Source organism: Panthera leo, chromosome A1 (genome assembly GCF_018350215.1).
Source record: "Panthera leo isolate Ple1 chromosome A1, P.leo_Ple1_pat1.1, whole genome shotgun sequence".
Taxonomy (NCBI): Eukaryota; Metazoa; Chordata; class Mammalia; order Carnivora; family Felidae; genus Panthera; species Panthera leo.
The window spans coordinates 79,147,463-79,171,112 of record NC_056679.1 but is presented as its reverse complement, the minus strand read 5'-3'; the positions used below and the strand labels follow the sequence as shown (position 1 = coordinate 79,171,112).

The 23,650-nt window shown below is 51.0% G+C and overlaps 2 long non-coding RNA genes across 5 annotated transcripts; one reads left to right on the top strand and one right to left on the bottom strand.

Annotated features, from left to right (window-relative positions):
• Positions 1 to 2,128: 2,128 nt before the first annotated feature.
• Positions 2,129 to 9,568, top strand: LOC122199603. 4 transcript variants are annotated; one of them, XR_006193588.1, is made up of 5 exons: positions 2,129 to 2,309; positions 5,359 to 5,508; positions 5,651 to 5,843; positions 7,627 to 7,696; positions 8,045 to 9,568. It is a non-coding gene; the product is annotated as an uncharacterized LOC122199603 (long non-coding RNA). The 4 variants fall into 4 exon arrangements; XR_006193586.1 differs by lacking the exon at positions 2,129 to 2,309 and adding an exon at positions 4,355 to 4,466 and having other exon boundaries at positions 7,624 to 7,696; XR_006193587.1 differs by lacking the exon at positions 2,129 to 2,309 and adding an exon at positions 4,355 to 4,466 and having other exon boundaries at positions 5,600 to 5,843.
• Positions 9,569 to 19,070: 9,502 nt separating this feature from the next.
• On the bottom strand, positions 19,071 to 20,282 carry LOC122199598. The gene is made up of 3 exons (XR_006193582.1): positions 20,014 to 20,282; positions 19,488 to 19,639; positions 19,071 to 19,398 (listed from the first exon to the last, which is right to left on the bottom strand). It is a non-coding gene; the product is annotated as an uncharacterized LOC122199598 (long non-coding RNA).
• Positions 20,283 to 23,650: the final 3,368 nt, after the last annotated feature.

Sequence of the window (23,650 nt, the reverse complement as noted above, 5' to 3'; positions counted from 1 at the left end):
AGACAAGAGCTCGAGAAGTGGTCTGAGGTTTTGGCTCAGGAGGCAAGAGCGTGAGAAATGAGTTCGTGATAGCTTCCAACCCAGCAAGGTGACAAGCAAAATTCTGTGACTAGACAGGTCACTGATGAGCAGGAGAGCCCATTCACGGGTTCAACTGTGGGCCAGGAACTCACCCATCCAGTTGAATCTAGGGGATCAGCCTTCCAGGAGCAGTGGCTGGGCCAGTCCTGGCCTGTCAGCCCCCTCCTGGTGGTCACCTGCTACCTCACTCACTGGGTTCTGAGCTCACCACATGCAACGGTGCCAGGGTCGTCCAGGGGAGGGTGACACAGCTGGTTGGTACAATAGGGTGATTGGAGGTTGAAGCCAGGTAGACCATCAATCACACCTGTCAGCTCAAGATGCCTTTAGAAAAGGAGAAAATAACGTTTCCATGTATCTCCTTCTATAAACCGGGCATTTTACCCACAGCCATTCTGTTTAACGTCTGTGAAATAATCTCTTCACTCTGCCGGTGGCGGGGTGGGGGGTGACACCCTTAGAACTAGAAGGAGGCGATTATACTTCACACCTGGGTTCCGAGTCCATCCAAATTCCATGCTTCCCCAGATCTCGTGCCCCAACGAGATGAGGCGAACCCCTGGAACACAACAGCGTCTCTGAGCTTCAGTTTCTGTCTGTAAAATGAGGTGAGTGAGTTAAGTGGATTTTGAGGTCCTCTTGGGCCCTTGCATTTTATGATTCTTTCCCGATTTTACTCATACTAGAGCGACAGCTTAGTACAGTTTTTAATGAAGTGCCACATTCTTTCTGGCATTAACTTCACACAGTCCTAAGAGCAAAGCGCATCAAAGTTAGGTGTTTAGAAACATGAAGGGTTCTAGAAAGGTCACAGTTAGAACTGCGTTCCAGGGGCACCTGGGTGGTTCAGTCGGTTCAAACTCCGACCCTTGATTTTGGCTCAGGTCATGATCCCAGGGTCATAGAATTGAGCCCCACATTGGGTTCCACACTGAGTGCGTAGCCTGCTTAAGATTCTCTCTCTCTTTCCTTCTGCTCCTTTTCCCTGCTCTCTCTCTCTCTCTCTCTCTCAGATACAAACAAAAAAGGACAAACTGCATTCTGGAGACCTGTGCCCTCCTCTGCCACACAAGATAAAAGCATTGGTGAAATGGAGTGTTCCCTACGGTGCTGGGAAGGAAGTCTATGGGTCTACAGTTCATCAGGCACGTTTACCACCCCTTCTCTCCCCTTGTAACTTTCACCGGCTGTGTCCAACCTGTAAGACACATATGAACTTTTCATTTGGAAATCCTAATTTCCTCGAAGTCTTTGACACACGGCTTCCCAAAGGCAAATGGAATCACGCACATCTCCACGCTGACACGAAGCTATGACCGAAAGGAACGTGTCGATCCCACAACCACCAAATAACAAGTGATTCCACCAGCTGCCGGTCTGGGTCTGTGACACTGGGGCCACCCCAGCAAGGTGACAAAGGTGACGCTTCAGGGAAATTTGCTCAGTAAGTGCCCTTTTAGGCTTTTGTTGTTCAAGGTCTGCATTTCTGTGGACTCGAGTTTCTCTGCTTGTTGTCACTACTAGTGTGTGAAAAGAAGGCTTGGGTGCAAAGATGTCAAAAGAGGTTTTGTTTTTTGTGGATCCAACAACAGAAATGGGAAGTTCGGTTCATAATTCTTTTTGAAACTGTGTTTTTAAAGGCATACAAACTATTTTAACCAATTGCTGAGTATTGTTGAGAAATAGAGTGGATTTGGCCTTTCCGGGTGAAGACGGTGAGGCAGAGTTTGTAGACCGCATTGTGATCCGGGGTCTCCAGAAAGTACCTGGTCTGCTGGAGCCTTCGATGGCCAGAGGGTTGGCCTGGGAGCGGGGGAGGCTCCGTGGTGACCCCAGAGGTCGTGGGGAGAGGCCATCTGGGGGATTGTTTGGAATCCAGCTCTGGGCTCAGACGGACCCCGGTTTTCACTGGTTCTGCCCCTTATTTGGGTTCTGTGACCACAGATGTTGCAGACGCCAGAGCCTCCCTTTCCGCTTCCGCGAGGCTGGATCACTGACTCTGCATCTTTGTGAGGTGGGAGTGTGGACATCATTGGTCAAGGTAGGCTGCCTGCCAGGGGGCGAGCGTCCAACAAATGCCAGCGTTGGTGAGGACCAAAGGGGACGCGGCATGAGTGTCCCTGTCCTGGGAAGCAGGGTGAGAGCAGAAGCCCTGAGGCCAGAACGCAGGGGTGCAGGGGGGAGGAGCAGGACGCAGAAGACCGCGCTGCTCAGGAGGTGGCCGAGACGTGAGGCATGGAGCTGGGCTTTGCCGGTAACACGGCTCTCTCGTTTTCTCGCTCTCTCACTCTCTCGCGTGGGTCATTTGATGGCTCTTGCCGATTGCTCATTCTCACCTCAAGAAGTAACTCATTTTCTTTCCTCGGTTGCATCTGTCCTTGGTCTGGGGTTTGCAGGAAACCAGGTTTAATAGAAACCTCTCTCCACCTGCTACAGGTCCAAGGTGTTGTGTCTTCCTTGGTCTGGGCCAGGGACACGTACAGGCTGGAAGAGCTTAATGGACCGGCTGAGGCTATCAGCCCAAAAGGCTGCTGCTGTGGTTAAGGCAGGCCTGTGGCTGTGAGGAGGCCCAAAGCCCAAGAAGCTGCATGGGCTCCTGGGCTCAACAGGCCACAGGGTAGGGCTGAGAGAGCAGTGGTCACCAACGACGCGGCAGAGGGCGTGCTGAGTCCCACGGCCAGCCCTGCCCAATTACAGTTTAATCTCTCTTTCCCACCACTGGGTCGAGGCTCTTCCCTGATTGGATGGCTAATCTTTGATGGCTGTCAGGAAGCTTCTAGAACGATTTTGTCACTTATAAATCTGAAATAACACACATGACACCAAAGATACTCTTTATAATTTGAGGGAGGAAGAGGATGGATATAATTGGAAATTCCTTTAACAGTGTCAGACTGGATTAGATTGTGAGTCCCATCATCCACAGACGGGCTCGGAAGGTGGACGGAAGGAATTTTGGTAAAAGGTCTCAAGTCTTGCAATGTTAATGAAAGGAGGTTAGTTTGCAAAATTCTGCTTTTACAAGGGTGGAATGGTCATGGAAAGCCATAAAACAACAACTTATGAGTCTAAAAAGTTAATCATTTTAGAGCATCCGAAGACGTCTCCCCAAACCCATTTCCTATTTATTTATTTATTTATTTATACTTGAGAGAGAGGGCTAGAGTGTGAGCAGGGAAGGGGCAGAGAGAGAGGGAGACACAGAATCTGAAACAGGCTCCAGGCTCTGAGCTGTCAGCACAGAGCCCGACACGGGGCTCAAACTCGCAGACCATGAGATCATGACCCGAGCCGAAGTCCAACACTTAACTGAGTGAGCCTCCTGGGCACCCCATCCCCTGAACCTATTTCTTATTGAAGATTAGCAAAAGGACAGATGGACAATGTGTTTTTCTGACTGGCTGTGCCATAATTTCACTTTTAGTGAACGTTCAGGTCAGGATCAAAGGCTCACCTGGTAAAAATAAAGCGATCAGGTGGGTACTTTCTTAGAATGGTTCCACTAACTGATTTTCCTGGCCGTAGTATTTTCCCGTTGATTTATTCCTTGGGCGAGAGTGTTATGTGGAATCCAAACTATCACAGAAGAGCTCTTGTAAGACATGCAACCATATGATCCATTATCCAGGGAGTGTGCCTGATTTATAAATCTCATTATAACATCAGAGATATAATTTTTAATATTATGTATGCCTCGGATTCTGTTAAAAATATAACATCCAGAACAATTTGGATTAAACTGTGCTTTAGTATTTTGTCCTCAGGAGTATGATGAGCTTTTGATGACAATGGGGAAAAAAGTGTGGATTTTGGAGTAAATTGACCCCAAAAGCCTAGTTAAAAAAAAAACTTCTTGAAATGATTAGGCATATGGCTCATTTCCACCGCATCAGCAAACAAGGAAACTGAGCCGCAAGAGGGGCCCAAGCTGTTCCATTCTGTTTGAGAAAAGAAAGAAAGACCCAGGTGTTGGTGTGAACAGTGCTGGGGAGTTGGGAGACACAGGCCCCGTCCTGCGGAATGAGATGGTGGGTCAAAAGAGGGTTCCGTCAACCGCTCGTTTGTTAATGAATTTGACAGAAAGCCGGTGAAGTTTCCTTACCCTGAGCAACAATGGCTGTTCCTCACTCTGCCGCCCCTGATGTGGGGGGGTTTTCAAAACCCAACTCTTGGATGCTTCCTGACTGTTCATTCAAGCTCTTCGTAGTTTGATGCCATTGATTTGAACCGCAGCTCCCCGTTCGTCAATAGGCCTTCACTTCCTTGTGATGGGAGTTTTGCCTTCCACCCCAGGGTGTGTGGATCCAGTGAGATCGGCAAGCGGGGAAGAAGAGGCCAGAGTGTTGCCACCAGAAGCGGAGAACCCATGGAGGAAGCGAAGGGTGGTGAGCTGGAGTGTCTACTGGGCCATCTTTAAAAGCCTGGGGAATCTCAATGTTCTGGTTGGGAACCCTGCCCTGCGGCAAAGAGAGTCACATGCTCGTAAAATTGTCCTGTGTGTTGGACAATATTTCAAAATATTTCTTTCTTTTCCCAAAACTGTTTATTTATTTATTTTTGAGAGCAAGAGAGAGACAGAGGGAGAGAGAGAGAGACAGAGAGAGACAGAATCCCAAGCAGACTCTGAACTGTCGGCACAGAGCCAGACGCAGGGCTCGAACCCACGAACTCAAGACCTGAACTGAAGTCGGATGCTTAACCGGCTGAGCCACCCAGGTGCCCTCGTTTTCAAAATATTTCTTATCAGCAGGGCTTGCCCTCAAAGTCCTAGACAGGTCTCTAATGCTACAAAATAAACAGTGAAGTTACAGGAAGTCCTGCTCTAGTGAGAAGGGTAGGGAGCCCAGGGGGGCTCCGTCAAGATGGTTCTAGATGCCTCTCAGTCAGCGTCGCACCCTCAAACAGCAAGGAGATTGCTAAAGCACTGTTTTGTGGTCCAGCTCGTTGGAAGCAAAAGTGCTCCTACAACCCAGTTCCTTTTACAAACTCTTGGGGGTGATGTTCTTAAGGGGACACATTGTGTGAGGAAAAACATGTTCAGTTACCCATGGGGCATATAGTGTATAAGAGGCCGGGAGCTCTGCGTTTCTATTTAGAAAACTTTCCAGTAAGTGGCCAGAGTAATACACCAGAGGCTGAAGGATGCATTTTTACTTACTCAGACAACTTATTCTCACGTGGGGAAAACCTCACTTACTGATGCTGGGTAATATGTAGTTTTGTACACGTGTTGATAAAAATACAAATGGATTTGCTTGTGGTTTTTTTTTTTTCCAGGGGCTGGAAACCCCCAACCAACTGAAAGCTCCCTTTCCCAATCTCCTCCCCACCAGCACCACGGCTGCCTCTCGTGGGCATCCCTGGGAAGCCTCCCGTATTGAAGGTCCCGTGTTCAAGCCGATGCATCGCCCACCAGCTTCTCTGCAGGTAGGGAGACTTCTTTGTATGATTTTTGCAATGCGATGCCTTGATTCTCTATAATTACGTCCAAAAAAAATTTTTTTTTTTTTTTAAAAAGAGCCCAGGAGTCTTCTAGTTGGGATTTGCCTCTTGTCTCCACCTTTCTCAGGGACCCCCACCTCCACAGCCCAGGTGGGCTGGCAGCAGTCGCCAGCTCTGGGGGGAGCAGCCTGGGTCATGGTGGAGCCTGGAGAAGCCCGGGGTGGCCAGAGGCACTCTGTCCCTGCACGTCAACCATATGGCCGGGACACCCAGGACTTCACAACGTCTTTTGCCATTTTGCATGCGGTACCCATGTTCAAGTACGTATGTGACAGACCTCTTGAGATGGATTTCTTGTTTTTTTATCAGAGATTACCTTGGAGCAGAAGCTTACAGTATTCCGGCTTTTAAAACAACATGGCTTTCTAGGTACTTTGCAGTGTGGTGCACGAGGCCCTGTCACGATAACACAGCTAATCAGGGGACGCTCCTTGGGTTCACGGTGGGGTTACAGGCGGGAGTTGGTTCCCCTCCTTCCTCATCCGTTTGATTGGAGGTGTAGGAAATCCAGGTACTTTTTTCCACCAGCACTAAAGTCCTGTTCAAAATAAGCAAAATCACATGACGGTGGGAAAACCCAACCAGAAATTTTCAAGTGTTTTCCTAAACACTACTCCTCCGTAAAGTATTTGCTGACAGTGGTCACATTGATTAGAACATTTGTGCCCATGCAGCAGTGTGCACACAGAGCTCTCCCCTCTGAGACGCGTGGGCCGGGAGTGTGCAACCTCAAAGCGGGGCGAGAGCCTTGTCCACACTGCAAGGAAGACACGGCAGGTCTGACAAGTGGTCACAGCCACTGTTACTTCTAACCCTGTGGTCCTTCTCATCGTTGTCAGATCTGCTATTTAGAAAGGCTCAGCATTGGTGCCTGGGGGGCTCAGTCGGGTAAGCATCCGACTTTGCTCAGGTTGCTGTCTCGCGGTTTGTGAGTTCGAGCCCCGTGTTGGGCTTTGTGCAGACAGCTCGGAGCCTGGAGCCTGCTTCGGATTCTGTGTCCCCCTCTCTCTCTGCCCCTCCCCTGCTTGCACTCTGTCTCTCTCTCAAAAATAAATAAACATTAAAAAATGTTTAGAAAGGCTCAGCATTAAAACTGTTTTGGAAAACAGTGTTTTTAAAATTCTTAAACCCCCATTGGAAATGAAGTACATTTGAAATTTTCTTGCAGGGTGTGGGGGGCACCTGGGTGGCTCAGTTGGTTGGGTGTCCAACTCTTGATCTCGGCTCAAGTCATGATCTCTTAGTTTGTGGGTTTAAGCCCTGAGTTGGGCTCTGTGCTGACAGCATGGAGCCTGCTTGGGATTCCCTCTCTGCCTCTCTCTCTGCCCCTCCCCTGCTCATGCTCTGTCTCTCTCCCTCTCAAAACAAATAAACATTTTTAAAAAATAAAAATGTCTTGGGGATTTGAGTAAATTATTACTGGAGAATTGAGAGTAAAGGGAAATAACTAATCCTGGCCTTTGAAGTCCATTTGAAATTTAATTGACCGCTAGGCCAACAGCTGTATTGGCGGAGGACCGCTTAATAATGAGAAGCTCAACCTCACATTAGGAAAGGGAGTGATGTGATCCATCAGAAGCTATACACCATTTACAGTGTTTTCCATGGAGGTTTCTTGGGGAAAGTGCAGAACGCACAGTCTTAAGTGATTTATGGGCTTCTTAGTACTATTACAGCAATCGAGTTCTGGCAATAATGAAAATGTTTGTCAACAAGTTTGCTTAAATTTTATTTGACTCAGGCCATGATGATACCTTGTCTCCTGCCTCAGAAGCTCAGGCTCCAATTAATGAAGTCACGGCGGGGAATGTTTTGAAAATATTTAGTAATACAGATAAACGTAAACATCGTAGGTGTTTAAACCAGGATAAAACTACCATCTTGTATGCAAACAAAACTAATTTGTTAAATTGCGTTGCTATTCTGACGAATCTCATTTGATTTGTATGGACCCAGTTATTAAAATATCAACTTAACAGTTAATTTTCAGACTTGAAAATTACTCTCACATTAACCCTATGATGTGCTTATTGTAAAAAGTAGGATCGATGCCGTTGTTCGAAGTTTGGATCTGAGAACGACCATGACCCTGATCACCAGTGGGCTCTCTATGGTAAGGACACTGAAATGATTCCCCAGTCCTCTGCTCTGAGAGGCCCAGTGAGATACAGCAAAGTGGGGATTCTGCAGGCTGGACACTGACCTTCCCTCTGAGGAATGCCGTATGTCCTTGGCTGATGCGTACATGTCATTGGGACTTGTGGTAAGTTTACGTGTAATGCAGTAATCACAATACCATCTGAAAATTCTGAGATTACCATCAGACATATACGAGAAATGGAATTTATTCAGTCTATAAAACCATAAGAGCTTTGGCTTACTGAGAACATAAGGGGTAAGCATTGTGTTACTTACATGCTTGATGTTATAAAGGTACACTATTAACACACTTATTTTACAGATGAAGGGACTGAGGCCTTGAGAGATTAATTAACTTACCCAAAGTCACAGAGCTAGGAAAATGTGGACACACTGAGCCCTTGCAGATTGCCCCAGACTCCCGGACCCCCACACGCCCAGCCCACATGTTGGTGTGGCCTCAGACGACAATTCCAAGTTCCATCATTCCATTAGTATGCTTGACTGTAATCCCTCTTCCAATCACCACGTCAGATGACAAGACCATGCCTGTTTTATTCATTCCAAAGCATTTACTTGATTTGGTGCAACGACAGATTCTGGATATAAACACGACATAAGACGTCAGCAGTTTATTAAGTGCATAGGGGAGCCTGTCATTGGCTCGTAACGTGTTTCTACCTGATTGTGTGTCTTGCGCAGAACACTTTGGATGAAAATTTTTTGGAGAAACTGGCTTCAGGTGAATAAGCAAAGATGTCTTGAAACTTATCACGGATGCTCCTCTATTATTTATCAAGTGGTGCGAGTGCTCAAATTTAAGGAGCTTTCCAAGGAAAACAAGAGCCAAGTCTTCCCGCTTGCCTAACACTCAACAAGACATTTCCTGTGGATTCTAAGTTATGGGCATGCTGTCCTCCCACAACCACGCGAGGATACTCACGGTGATGTAATTGAGCACGTCTGATATGATTTTAAATGCCTCTTTAGGACAGAGGCTTATTTTCTGCTGTAAGCATTGGACAGAGGGAAGACACTGCTCTTAAACTTATACCAAGAGAAACACCCTCCCTCTGATAATGTTTGTGTCATAACTGGAGCTCTGTTCCCTTGAAGCAGGTTTGTACTTGATCGATCCCACCTATGACTCAACAGGACTGTTTTAACTACCGGGTTAAGTGTTGTGTTGGTGGGGGGAGGGGGCAACAACCACAAATACAAGTAAACCAAAGGCACGTGTTTGATCTCATTGTTATTCAAGGTTGACCCTTTGTCTGATCAGTCAATGCCTTTCTAATACCTACACATAGAATGGTTTTCTAGACTGAAAAGTCCTTCCGCGCACACATCATCCTCACATGAATAATATTAAATCGTTCCAACTTGGAATATTTTAAGGTACTTATATAAATCTACTTATGGAAGTTATTTGCATATGGAATGTTATTTAAAAGAAATTGTCATTCCTAATTATTTTTGCAACCACATCCTTTATTTATTAAATTGAATATTTACTTCAAATGGCCCACAGAGACACATTTTCCCTACGGGAATCCACGCACTCTGGAATACTTTCATGTGATAGAATCTTCGATGCCGAGAGCTCCCCATTCCCCAAGTTCTATTTCCTATTTGAAATCTGACCAACAAATATTTACTGCCACTTCATGTAATTTAACGTGTTACAGAAATTTTCCTAACTATGTTTTAATGAGCGGGAATATTGTCTCAATGGTACTCAGATTGAAAAATAGATAAATGCTTGAGGAAAACGTCTTGAGATGCATGAATATTTGTGACTTCACTGAAAACACAGCAACAAAGCCCCTCAACCCCGTGTGTTGTTTCTAGGGACAAAAAAAAAAAAAAGAGTAAAATGTACCTTTAAAATTTTTGAATAACTCCATATTTCACTTGCAAATTTTATTAATGAAATCCATCAACTCTTTTACTTTTGACCAAAATAATACATTCTCAACATTTTACATATATGTTATACACACATGCACACACACACACACATACATATTTTTGAAGTGCTATACTTACCTTGTGGCTCATTACATCATTTTGAACAAAAATAGAAACCAATAATTTTTTTCCAAGGGGGTAGGTCCTCCAAAGTTTTTGATCAATTCCAAGAAATGTTGGAATGAGTTGCCACGTACATTGGTAAGTTACATGGCTACTGAAGGCCACTAGACTCCAGACAATCAGCGAGTTGGTGAGCACAAAAGGTGTGGAGTCTCTCTTCCCCGTGGGAATGCACTGCCAACAGTAGAGATCATCAATAAACATGTATTACAAGGTACAAGGTGACCTGTGTTATGAAAGACAGAGCAGAAGATGGTAAAGAGAATCAGCGAAGGTGGAATTCTATCAAAGCTTTCAAGGAGACAGGAGGATGTCAGGGTAGGGTCAGCAAGGCACAGTCATGGCCCCCCGGGGTGCCAAGACACCAAGTCTGTGGATGTAGCAGGAGTAGAGAGGGGAAGAGTTAGAAGACATGGGGGAAGAGGTCCTTGTGGGCTACTGCGTAGCCCTTGGATTTTCTCCCCAGAATGAAAGAGAGAGCCAAGTGGAGATCTGAAAATAGTCTATGCAGGAGGAACAAAAAGGCACCATCTTGCTTGTAGGGGATTGAATTGTGTCCCTCAAAAAGATACGAGGAAGTTCCACCCCCCAGTACCTATGAATAGGACCTTATTTGGAAATAGGATCTTGGCAGATGTGATCAGGTTAAGGTGAAGTCATTAGGGCGGACCCCAGTCCAGTGTGACCAGTCGCCTTCCAGGAAGAGACACGCAGGGAGAACCTCACGTGAAGACAGGCAGGGGTTGGGGCACCGGATCTTCACACCAAGGATGGTGGCAGGAAGGATCCTCCTCTGGAGCCTTCAGAGGGAGCCATGGCCCTCTCCCCATCCTGATGCAGACTTCTGACCTCTAGACCGTGAGAGAACACACGTCTTTTGTTCTAAGTCCCCCCGATGGCAGTGTGTTGGCACCGCAGGCCTGGGGAAACTCACACATGATCCAAGAATGAGGGTGGTGGAGGGGTGTTGGGGGTGGGCGGAGGGGCCCTGGATCACAGGGACACTGGACAGCTAGCGGTGCAGCCACCAGGACTCCCGTGCCGTCCGTGCTGGGGAAGTTGGTGAGAGACCCGGCGGTGTGGTCTATGTGTTCTCTGGCCGCCCTTAGCTATTGGGTGGAGCTGCCCCAGGGTGGGGAATTGCACGTATGCACAAGTGGGTGTGTTACGGGAATTGCACGTATGCACAAGTGAGTGAGGGACAGGGCGCAAGGCGGTGGGCAGTAGGTGCGAGGCCATGCTTGTCTTATGTTGACTGCAGTTTTCCAGTTGGGTGCAGAAGCCATGGCTTGAACGATGATGAGGACCTGGGAGCAGCAGTGAACGCTGAGCCCCACTAAGTTGCTTTTCATTTTCCAATTCCTGGCAGAGTACCCCACCTATAATTTTTGCCCAATAACTCTGAAATGGAAATAATAACAGCCCCAAAGCTACATTTCTCACAAAAGTAGAGCTCTGGGTTTGAACACTTTAGGGGAATGTAATTTTCCAGACCAGGAAAAAGCCTTCGCCAGCATCTGTGCGTGTGTTTATATGAGGAAATACTTAGCGTGAGCACGCTGCCCGTAACCACACGGCTGTTAGATCGCAGAAGCAAAAGTAGAATTCACGGCCTTGCTTGTTGGCTGGTGTCGTGCCACATCTCTAACTCGCTGGACCTCAGCATCTGTCACACACATGATGGAGACACATACATCCCCATTTGAAATGCAGCTCCTTTAAGGCGTCTGTGATCGGGTGTTGGGACGGTTTGCTTCCCAGAACACATTTTAATAACCAAATAATATTAGAATGAAAAGGAACCATATTGTTGTATCTATGTTCTAGTTTGACCTATTTGCTTTTCCCACTAAATTACACCTTTACACAGAAGGGGAAAGACAACCATCATGATTGCGTCTTCCGGTAATGTCCGCAAACACGGAGCTGCGAGGTGGTTTCTGGAAGCAGGATGGGTGTGGGCAAAAGGGCTGTATCTCATGTAGTCATTTGCATTAAAATGTATGCCAGCTGCCTGGTGATAATTTAGGGACCATGCGTTCCCTTGCGTTCCCTGGGCTGCCGCACACGGAAGAAAAATATTCGTCATATGTGGGGAAATCTGCACTATTGGCCATAGAGAGTGTGCGGTTCTGTGTCAGTAAGCGACTTTGGAGTGGGCTGGAATTTCCAGCCTGGCTGAGCACCTGTATGGTCGACCTTCAGTTCACTGTTCTCCTGGGCAGTTTACCTATTTTGAGAATGTTAACGTAAACTCCGTTCTTCTAGTTGCCCCCGTCGGCATCTGTCAGCTCCAGGCTCCATGGTTCCCAAACTGGAGAGGTGGGAGCTCATTTCTGCTCCAGTGACGATGGCGGTCACATTGAATCTGGAGCCTCTTGTGTCCTATGACCTCAGACTGCTCCCGCGGCACTCTGCTTAGGCCCAACTGTGCTGTCACCCACCAGCTCTCCAAACAGGGGACAACTGTTATTTCGTTGGCCCCCACATGTCTCTTTCTACTGGATGGTTAACTCTGGGGCCACAGGCCCCGGGCAACTGACTGAGGCTGGCCGTCCTGGTGTCTCACTTGCCCTCTGCAAGGACGGGTTCAAGGGGCAGAGACAACACCAGGCAGGGCCAGGGAGAGTCCTTGCATGACAAATGGCGCACACGTGGGAAGAGAGAGGCTCCTCCCCCTTAGAATCACCAGCCTTAAAGGCAGGAGGCTGCCGGGACCTCTCCTTCCTACACTGGGAGAGCCTCTTTGCAGCAGAAGACAATAGAGCCAACCAGAAAAAATGAGAGGGGTGGGGAGGGAGGCAAGAAGAGAGAGCAGATTGTACCATGCCATGCAAGCTCCAGATTCCAAACGTGTGCTCAGTCCGTTCTAGCGCTGGGCTTAGAGCCGGAGGCCAGGCAATCCTGCTGCTCATTAAGCCAGTGTGGTCAGGGGTACTGCTGATCTTGAACACCTTCTACATCTTTTTCTATCTCTGCCTCCTAAAGATACCTTAACCAGGTCCCATGCCTCTTCTGTCACTCTTGGTGATTGGAAGGCTCCCATTCGCAGACATCAAGTCTTACCCTCCGTCTAAAACCAAACCCTACTGCGCCTTCCTGTTCAGACACTTCAGCTTCCCAGAGCAGGGACCCCTGAAATCTTGGGCTCGGCATTTGTCCCTCCACTCCTGGGGTTCTGTCTGTCTTGACCCTTGCTACTCTGGCTGCTTCGGAAGAGAAGGGGGAAGTCCTACTTGGACACAGTTCATAATCTGGTTGCTTACTCTTTCTGTCTGCGGGTGTCTCTCTGTATTCTGGATTTAGGAGAACCCACTCTCCGCTGAAGACCGTCTCCTGGCACTGCTTTTCCCTTGCGGTCCTCCTGGGAGAAGTCTTTTAGTCGGGCTCCAGCTCAGTGACTGACCCTGGTATATCCATCTGGACAAGGAGGAAACTCGGCTCACTCCCCCAGCCACCACCAAATCTGGGAAAAGCAAGTGTCCCCCACATCTGCTCCCGCCATCATGGGCTGCTCTAAGCATTCTGCCTTCCTGCTTGTTGAGGTAAGAGTTGACCTCTTTGTTCGAATATGCCCACCAGTTCAAGGCGATGGTTCTCAGCCCCCCAGAAGATCCTGGCAAGCACCTCTTAATGCCACGCCCACCTGTGAGATTTCACAGAAAGTCTCCCCTTCCTGAAAGTTCATCTTGTTGCTTAAAGACTCCTCACTGGACTTGGGGGAACAAAGGCGGTAAAACCCAAACCAGACCAACCACTCTCTTCCAGGAAAGCAAGCTCCCTAGCCAGTCCTCGAATGTCCTGTCTTCTTTTACAGCGGCTGGCGGTGGGCAACGGGCAAAGGATCTCAGAAAGGACTTTTGGCAAGTCCTGTGGTTTTTCCCATTAGCAATGAAGGCAACCCTGCCCCGCCGCCCTGAATCTCCAAGGCCCTGGGGAAGTTCCGTTTCATATTCCATTCCAGTGACTTCAGCTCAAGTTGGGTCAGCTGCAAGCAAAGGAGTCGTGACGTGCACACCTCCTGTTTCTCATTCATTTCCAAGACCTTGGAATCTGCTGTTTAGAGAAACTTGCGCCTGCCCTGGTACATTCCTGTAAATGCCAGGCTTATTACCGCTGTGTTTCAATTCCTTCCTATTCATTCGGCAATCCCTAGGAATTCCCCTCCGCTTACACAGAGGCCCTGAATATTCTCTTTCCCATTCCCTGGCAACAAGTGCTTGAAGAGTGCGTACACAAGCAAGTGAGCACAGGAACCCATGCACCGCCATCATCCTGATGTACTCAGGCCAGTAACTTTCCACGTGAAAATTCATGACCCATTTTCAGTACTACCAACTGGGGAGACCGTTTTCCCACCCACAGAGAAAAGTGTGCATCTGTCTCTATGGACACAGAAAGGTAAACTCTATCATATGGTCCAAAAGACAATAGGACTCTCCAAGACAGCACGGTGAGTTTCCACCAACTTGAAAATAACAAGAAAAGCAGAGCATCCTTCGGGACAAGCCCACAAAACGGGTGCCAGCACACCGCATAAACGTAGAGCTCTGTGAATTGTAAAGCCAGCCCGTTTGTCACAGCAGCCAGGTCGATGCCCATAGCTGTGTCAGCCTCTGCAGAAGTCCTGGGTATGTCCTTATCCCAATCATACACTCTGGCCCACTCCAAAGTCACCAATATCTTGACTTTGAGAGAGAGAGAGAGAGAGAGTGTGTGCGTGAGCATGGGAGGGGCAGAGAGAGAGACAGGGAGAGACAGAATCCCAAGTGGGCTCCAGGCCCAGTGCAGAACACGATGTGGGGCTCCATCCCATGACCGTGAGAAATCCCATGACCTGAGCCAAAATCAAGAGCCAGATGCTCCGTGGACTGAGCCACCCCGGCGCCCCAATCCTGACTTTTATACTAATTACTTCCTTGCACTTTTTATTATTGTACTGAACTTGATATGTCCTAAAACCTACGTGCTCCCCTCACCCGTCTCATTCTTCTTCTTACGGTGCACCTGTTGAAGAATGTGGGCCATCTGTCCTGTAGATTTTCCCACAGACTAGGTCTTCCTGACTGTTGACTGCACATGGCAGTTACCTGTGTCTTCTGCGTGAGGCTGGATTGGGAGGTTTGATCAGATTTGGGTCTGATTCCTTTGGAAAGACCCCAGGTGGTATTGTCCTCTATCATCAGGAGGCACTTTCTGTCTGGTTTTCGCTCCTTTTCAACAAAAACGGCCATTAGCGCTCAGTGCCTCGGTCCATAGAGCCTTTGGGGCCTGGAAAATAGTTATCTTCCTCTATCATTTTGTTTTCATTTATCGGCTGGAATAAACCTCTGAGAAGCCCTTTCCCTTCATCTGATTTTTAGTTAGGTATATACAGTTGATTAGGATAAACACAAGACATGCTTGATTCTTTCCTTTTATTTACCGAGGTTTCAACATGATGGGTGTGTTAATCGGTCTCTTCAAAAAGTGACCAATTCGGTTTTTAAAAATACCATTATAATCACAAAGAGGTAAGGCCGTGTGATACATGTCAATCTTTGCCATTTCTACCCATTGAAACCCAAATTGCACCCTTCTGGACGGTGGGAGATCTGTCAAGCTGGCTTCGTCAGTTCTTCTGAAATCAGCCTTCACTGCCTCCTAATTTTCTGGCGTTACAACATATTTCAGGCCAACTGTATGCATTTCCCAGGGCTTCCACAGCGCAGCGTCATAAACTGATGGTTCGGAGCAACAGACATTTATTCTCTGAGCTCTGGAGCCCAGAAGTCTAAAGTCAGGCATCGGCAGGGCTGCCCTCTCTCCGAAAGTTCTAGGCGACAATCAGTTCCGTGCCGTTCTCTCAGCTTCCGGCGTGGCTGGCCGTCACCCCAACGTCTGCCTCACTGTCCTGTGGTTTGTCCCTGGGGGCTCACATCACCTTCCTTCTGTCAGTGTCCGTCTCTGTGTCCCCTTTCCTCTGGAAGGACACAAATCGTGCTGCGTTCGCCCAGCTGATACTCTACGACTTGGACTGTGGTTTCAAAGGGAGAGGCGTGTACCCACTTGTTCTCACCCTCCATGCCTTGGGAGTTGCCACAAGGTACGCCGACGCCCTTGAACATCCAGGGGGTACAGGCATGAGTGTGAGGAAGACATTTCCTTGTGTCTTCAGTCTCAGCAGAGTCCAGGGAGAGAGCAAGAGGGGAGTGGGGCGCCGTCAGCGCGAGAAGGCTGCAGCCTCACTGCACTGACAGTGCCGCTGTGGCTGGGGTCAGAGATGAGGCTGGGGGGCTGGGAGGGTGGGCGGCTGAGAGGCTGAGAAGCTGGGAGACTGGGAGGCTGGAGGCTGGGAGGCTGGGAGGCTGGGAGGCTGGGAGGCTGAGAAGCTCAGAGGCTGGGAGTCTGGGAGGCCGGTAGACTGGGAGGCTGGGAGACTGGGAAGCTGAGAGGCTGGGAGGCTGGGAGGCCAGAAGGCTGGGCGGTTGGTAGACTGGGAGGCTGGGAGACTGAAGCTGAGAAGCTGCGAGGCTGGGAGGCTGAGAGGCTGGGAGGCTGGGAGGGAAGCTGAGAGGCTGGGAGGCTGGGAGGCTGGGAGGTTTGGAGGCTAGGAAGCTGGGAGGCTGGTAGGCTGGGAAGCTGGGAAGCTGGGAGGCTGGGAGGCTGGAAGACTGGGAGGCTGGGAGACTGGGAGGCTGGGAGACTGGGAGGCTGGGAGGCTGAGAGTCTGGGAAGCTGAGAGGCTGGGAGGCTGGGAGACTGGGAGGCTGGGAGGCTGAGAGGCTGGGAGGTTGGGAGGCTGGGAAGCTGGGAGGTTTGGAGGCTAGGAGGCTGGGAGGCTGGTAGACTGGGAGGCTGGGAGGCTGGGAGACTGGAAAGCTGGGAGGCTGGAGGTTGGCAGGCTAAGAGGCTGGGAAGCTGGGAGGCTGGGAGGCTGGGAGGTTGGGAGGCTGGGAAGCTGGGAGGTTGGAGGCTGGGAGGCTAGGAGGCTGGGAAGCTGGGAGACTGGGAGGCTGGAGGCTGGGAGGCTGGTACACTGGGAGGCTGGGAGGCTGGGAGGCTGGGAGACTGGAAAGTTGGGAGGCTGGAGGTTAGCAAGTTAAGAGGCTGGGAAGCTGGGAGGCTGGGAGGCTGGAGGCTGGGAGGCCAAGAGGCTGAGAGGCTGGGAAGCTGGGAGTCTGGGAGACTGGAAAGCTGGGAGGCTGGAGGTTGGCAGGCTAAGAGGGTGGGAGGCTGGGAGGTTGAGAGGCTGGGAGGTTGGGAGGCTGGGAAGCTGGGAGGTTTGGAGGCTAGGAGGCTGGGAGGCTGGTAGACTGGGAAGATGAGAGGCTAGGAGGCTGGGAAGCTGGGAGGCTGGGAGGTTGAGAGGCTGGGAGGTTGGGAGGCTGGGAGGCTGGGAATCTGGGAGGCTGGGAGGCTGGAAAGCTGGTAGACTGCGAGGCTGAGAGGCTGGGAGGTTGGGAGGCTGGGAGGCTGGGAAGCTGAGAGGCTCGGAGGCTGGGAAGCTGGGAGTCTGGGAGGTTGAGAGGCTGGGAGGTTGGGAGGCTGGGAAGATGGGAGGCTGGGAAGCTGGGAGTTTGGGAGGCTGGGAGGTTGGGAGGTTGGGAGGCTGGGAGGCTGGGAAGCTGGGAGGCTGGGAGGTTGGGAGGCTGGGAAGATGGGAGGCTGGGAAGCTGGGAGTTTGGGAGGCTGGGAGGTTGGGAGGCTGGGAGGCTGGGAGGCTGGGAAGCTGGGAGGCTGGAGGTTGGCAGGCTAAAATGGTGGGAGGCTGGGAGGCTGAGACGCTGGGAGCCTGAGACACTGGGAGGCCTGGAGGCTGGGAGGCTGGGAGTCCGGGAAGCTGAAAGGCTGGGAGGTTGGGAGACTGGGAAGCTGGGAGGTTTGGAGGCTGCGAGGCTGAGAGGCTGCAAGGTTGGGAGGCTGGGAAGCTGGGAGGTTTGGAGGCTGGGAGGCTGGGAGGCTGGGAGGCTGGTAGACTGGGAGGCTGGGAGGCTGGGAGGCTAGGAGGCGTACCCACAGCAGGGGCCCAAGATGGACTCTGGGTCAACCCAGAAGTAGGTGGTGCAGAACCGGGGAGGGCAGCTCTACCGTCTCCACCACAAACCTTTCACCTCCATTTCACTGCGGTTCCTCCGGCTGCCGAAGTCTGGGAGTACATGTCCACTCCCTGCAAAGGTGGGTCTGGAGAGTGGCAGCCGTCACATCCCGTCAGCTGGCGCTGAGTGACTCACATGCAGATTGGAAAGTCCTTAGTGGGCTCGGTCAGCTGGCCCGAAGCTTCCCCCAGTCACCATGAGGGGAGGAAGAACGGAGAAGGGATACGGGGGACACAAGTGGCAGGACTTGCGGAGAAGCAAGACGGAGGAGCCGGGCTGGACAGGGGAGCCGGCCCTCCTTTTTCTCATGTGCCAACCTCTTCCCCGGGGGCTCCCTTCCCCTCTTGGCCAGCACTCCTGTTGGGCTCGTCCAGGATGGCATGGTAACTCTCTCCCCGTCCACCAAAGGGCCCAAGGCAAAGTAGACAACCACTGCTCCCAAGCTTTCCAGACAAAGAACAGAAACTTAAAGACAGTTATCCCCAGGCCAAGTTTGCAGATAAGTTTGCAGGCAGGTATCCCAGGAGCAGCCTCAGCCTCGGCACATTGGTGGGTGGCACTGGGAGCCCAGAGCTCTGCTCCAGGGCATATTCAATGATATAGGGAGGGTCGTTCAAGTCTGTGTTTGCAGTCAGATTCCAGGTACAGGACAGGCTTTTCCCCAGAGCGCCTTCACCAGGAGCCCATTGGAAGCAAGCAGCCACCTGTGGACGGGAGAGGCAGGCTAAGATCTGGGGTCTCCCTCGGGGGTTACGCGCATCGCTCTGCTGGCAGAAGAGTAGATAGGTCATTCTCTGGAACTCAGAGTCTTCCACCAACGAAACCAGTTCCTTCAGGAATTTTAAGGTGCACAGTGGCCTCAGGGCCGCTAGTAACTGCTCTGTCCCTTGTGTCTCCGGGGGTGGGGGAGGGGGGGCGTGGGGGTAGAGGCAGGTGCAAACCCAAGGATGCTAACCTGAGCTCCTGATGCATAGTAAAAGGCTAGTAAATGTAGCCATTCCAATTTTGCCTGTTTCCTCTCTAACTTTTTTTAAATAAGATTCCCCAGGGCAGAGCCCACAGGACAGGCTTCATCGCTCCTCCCCACCCGGCTGGAGGCACAACGCCTTGTGCACAGGGAACCTTACACAGTGCTTTTTGCTTAGCTGATGAAAGGAGCTTACAGAGGTGCACAGACACACAATTTATAGATGAGGGAATCAAAGTGAGAAGCAAGGTGACTGTTTTTGAGCAAGGACCCAGATTCTGTCCATCCCGAGCCAGGCTGCCCGGGGCTGTCTCTCTCCGAAGGGCCTCTTTGCCCCTCCGCTGCATGTGCTGTGTTCTCCCAAGCTTTGCACGGGTCGCTCCTTGGGCCTGGAGTGTGATTCCAGATTCCCCTCGCTTACGTTGATCCAGGCTCCGACAGGTTTGTCCTCACGACACAGAGAGCCCTTCTCTGGGAAGCGCGTTGAGCCCCCTAAATGCTGGCGAGGGCTCCCCCTTCGCTATCCACAGCCCCCTCCTAAAATAGAAAAGCCCACACTGATGTGCGTTCACGCATTAGCTTCTCTACAATCTCAAGCCAGTCAGAGGCCGCGCCTGTTTGCTCACTGGCAGCCTCTGGCCTGGCCCCGGCACCTGCCCTCGGCGGCCGTCCCGTGGGTGTTTGCAGATCGAATGCACGAAATATTACAGCTTCCTTTTAGTAAGTGCTTCTCAAGTGCCAACTTCTGCACCTGCCTCTTCACAGGAGGACCCCAATTCTGAAGACAAATTTATAAAGTAGATAGTAATCATGCCATATTTAAAGAACAGGAAAACATCTTTGAGTCTAGAGCGATGTAAGATCTAAGATTTAAGATTTAAAATTTAAAAACATCCTTTGTTTAAAAAAATGTTTTTTAATGTTTATTTTTGAGAGAGCAAGTGAGACAGAGCATGAGCAGAGGAGGGGCAGAGAGAGAGGGAGACACAGAATCTGAAACAGGCTCCAGGCTCTGAGCTGTCAGCACGGAGCTTGATGCGGGGCTCGAACTGACAAACGGCCTGAGCCGAAGGCAGACGCTCAACCAACAGAGCCACCCAGGGGCCCCCAAATGTAAAAGCGTCCTTAATCCTAGAGAGATTAAAAACTGACCTAAAGTCCCACAGGCAAGAAATGGTGGAGACTTGGTCTCACACCACCAGCTATGGGCCGCTACGCAGAGAGCACATTGTGCGTGGCCGAGATGCTGCCCTGGGAGGCGGGTCTGGGCCGCCCGCAGTCCAGCTGAGGCTCCCGGAACGTGGACAGGGAGTTGAAGGAGGCCCAGGGCTCACATCGTATCCTCCATGAAGCCGTTCCGGGCCCTCGAAAAGCACACTGGTTTCTCTCTTTTTGAGTGTTGGTAATTGACCTTCCGCGACTCCTGGTTTTGCAATTGGTTGTGTCCTGTGCTAACTGGGCTACACCCATTTCTAACTCACAAAGCCTACATCCACCAGGCGTGGCCGGCCGCCTCCTGTCCCCTGTGACTCAGGCACCCAGCGGGCCAGTGGGGACCCAGGGTCGAGTGCGTGCAAGAAGCAGCCGGGCAGCCGCCCAGCTTTCTCCCACACCACCCCTCCCACCAGCCCCGCATTACGTTTAACGCTTCTGCAAATGATTCAGTTTGCCTTCTTCACACCACAACATGCACTTTGGGCTGGAGGAAGGGATCCCCGAGGAGAAAGAAGGTCTGAACCAGAAAAGAGCCCCTGTGCTTGGGCTCCCTGGCTGTTCAGGGAAGGGGCAGCCGCAGGCGGCACCAGAGCCCTCCTTCTGGGGGAACCGCGGGTCAGGGACGTCTCCGGAGCCTGAGCGCCTAACGGGGAGCCTGTGGCCGCGACCCAGGCCAGCCAGGGTGGAACGTGCTGGGCCCCTGGGAATCCCGCCGAGGGCCATGCACGCTGCCCTCAGCAGCACACTGACCCCGGGGGATGCCAGGCGTGTCTACTGTGGGGGCTTCTGAACAACCCTCTGAGGTCGGAAACAGGATTCCAAAGATTCAAGTTTCACCTGTTTCTATTCAACACATATCTGTTTAATACCAAGCAGCCAAAGGCAACCAACCTTCCCCAGATCTGACCCTTCCACTGCCTCCCTGCCAAGCATGAGCTCCTGGCCTGTGCATTGACCTTGGAGGCGGGGGGCCCGGTGGACCGCAGGGCAGTGGCCAAGCACTTGAGGCAGGAGGGGAGGGGACTCTTGACGCCCCTGTGTGAACACCTTCCAGCACCCAGTTATGATCCACAGAGGTGTTAACCTGCCTGGATTGCAGGAAAGGTCCGGATGGTACACACTCTGGGCTTTGTGGGCCCTGTGGTTTCTGCCGTGACTACAGGCAGGAGGGTTGGAGCCAGGATTGGAACTGAAGGTTATCTGAACCTAAAGCCCCTGGGCTCTTCCCTCGCCTCCCCCGAAAAAAAGTGACTGCTTACACTGACATGTACACGAATGCCAGACCTTGCTTCAGCACGTTTTGAAATGATCATATGTGGGGGCACCGGGGTGGCTCAGTTGGGTTGAGCATCAGACTCTTGATTTCCACTCAGGTCATGGTCCCAGGGTTGTGGGATCGAGCCCCCCAGTGGTGCTCTGTGCTGAGATTCCCTCTCTCCAGGGTGCTTGCTTGGCTCAGTTGGTTAAGCGTCTGACTTCGGCTCAGGTCACGGTTTCACGGTTCCTGGGTTCGAGCCCCGCATCGGGCTCTGTGCTGACAGCTCAGAGTCTAGAGCCTGCTTCTTATTCCGTGTCTCCCTCTCTCTCTGCCCCTCCCCAACTTGCGCTCTCTCAAAAAAAGAAAGATTCTCTCTCTCTTTCTGCCCTTCTCCCCCACTCGTATGCCCTCTCTCTCTGAAATAAAATAATAAACAATTTAAAAAAAACAATTAACTATGTGATCCCCACATGTCAAGAGTGTAACTTATTTGACCCTCCCTATGCTGTAAGAATTACCTTTACCTTCAGTTTAGAAATGAGGAAACCGAAGCACAGAGAGTACTAGTTACTTGCCTGGGTAACACAGCTGACCGGGGGAGCTGGGATTTGAACCCAGGCAGGCCACTCAGAGAGTCTGGGCTCCTAACTGCGATGTTAAAATACAGGTGAACCAAACAGCCGTCATCAAGATGTTGTGTAAGTCAGCATTAGCTTGGGTGATAAGGACCCAGCGACCTCAGAGTTTAGAGGAAACCCCATGAGGGACAGAGCTGTCAAAGCAGTCCTCTTGAATGAGGGGGCAGGTGTGGGGATGGAGGGCAGCAGGGGACAGGGACAGGCTCTGTGGAACTGAGTCATTTGCTCTTCATCCAGACACCTTCTGTCTACCCATAACCAAAATTTATTGAGCACTTACAAAGTGACTTACCTCATTAAGCACTTTCACTGTCCTAAAAGACAAATTAATCTGCTTTACTACTTAGATGATCCGAGAATATGAAAACTAAGCATGGCTTGAAAAACCACCTAGAGAGTTCCAGCTGCCGTCCTGAAGGAAAGGCTGGCTCAGGATGCCGCAGGAAGCCTGACATCTGGTCTCCCACGCTGTACTGTCATTTTCTGGGACGCTTAACAGGCAAGACTTTTCCTTGTTCAGGTGGCGGAGCATCCCATTCAAAGTGGCCCAGGCCACGAAAGGAGAGCTTACTGGCCTCGCACTGGAAGGTCTAGAGTCATTCCCTCAAAGCGAAGTCAGCCTTCTCCATGAGGTGGGAACGGACACTGACGTCCTGAGGGCAAGTGTGTCCGCACTTCTCAAAGGCCCTGGGTAGGTGCCTCATCCTTAATTGCCACCATTTCCTCATTACCTCTGCCCCAAATGGCTCAGCGCCCTGATGCAGTGAGTGTAAATCCTCTAAAGTGAGCAGTACTTTGATCCCCCACCTGAGAACTCACATTCCCGCCACCAGCTCCTGCAGGGGAGTCCTTCTGGACCCGGCCCAGAACCTCAGAGGGCCTCCCTGTCAGCTCGGGCTGAGTGGCATACCCCTGAGATCTGCACGCCCCCTTTTCAAATGTGTTCCAAAGACTCTGGTCTTGGCGGCCAGGGTGGGGTGAGGGGCAGGGGGCGAGGGGCAGGTGCACAGGGCTGCCTAGTGCTGGGCGGGGGCGTCCGCCTCACGTGCACACGCGAGGCCCTCCGGGTGCAAGACAGAGCCAGGGTGGGAGAAGGCGGGGGGCCCGCTGCAGGCCAGGCACGGGGACCCAGTCTCCCCTAGGGCTGACGCGCACACTGAGAAGTCTGGGAATCCTGAATCTGAACTTGGAAGTGTACCCCCTAATAAAGGTACATTTGTTCCCAGGGGCAGGGAGACAGAATTGACTGTATTTGACCACTTTTTGGCTTGGTTTCTCCCTGTGGTGTTCGAGGCTCTGTGCTCTTCGATGAATGCAGTAACCACTTTTTCCTTGCGAAACATGGAGAAAGTCCACAGAGCACAGACCGAGCAGGTGTATATGGGAAAGAAACAGACCCGAATCTTGAGAGAATGAGACATGTTGGTAGAGAAGGAACCGGAATGGAAGAGAGGAAGGAGGGAGGAGGCGAGCGGTCATGGATGAAGGGTTGGGGTGGCAGAGAGGACCAGGAACCAGAGTGGGGGGGGGGCTTCCACATCACCACGGGGGGGGGGTGGGGGCAGGTGGTACACCGCTTCTGATGTTCCCTGGGAAGTGCAAGAAAATTTAACGCTCACTGTGAATGTCATGTGGTTAATATTCTGTTTTCTTTGAGGGCTAGTCCAGTGGTTTCCAA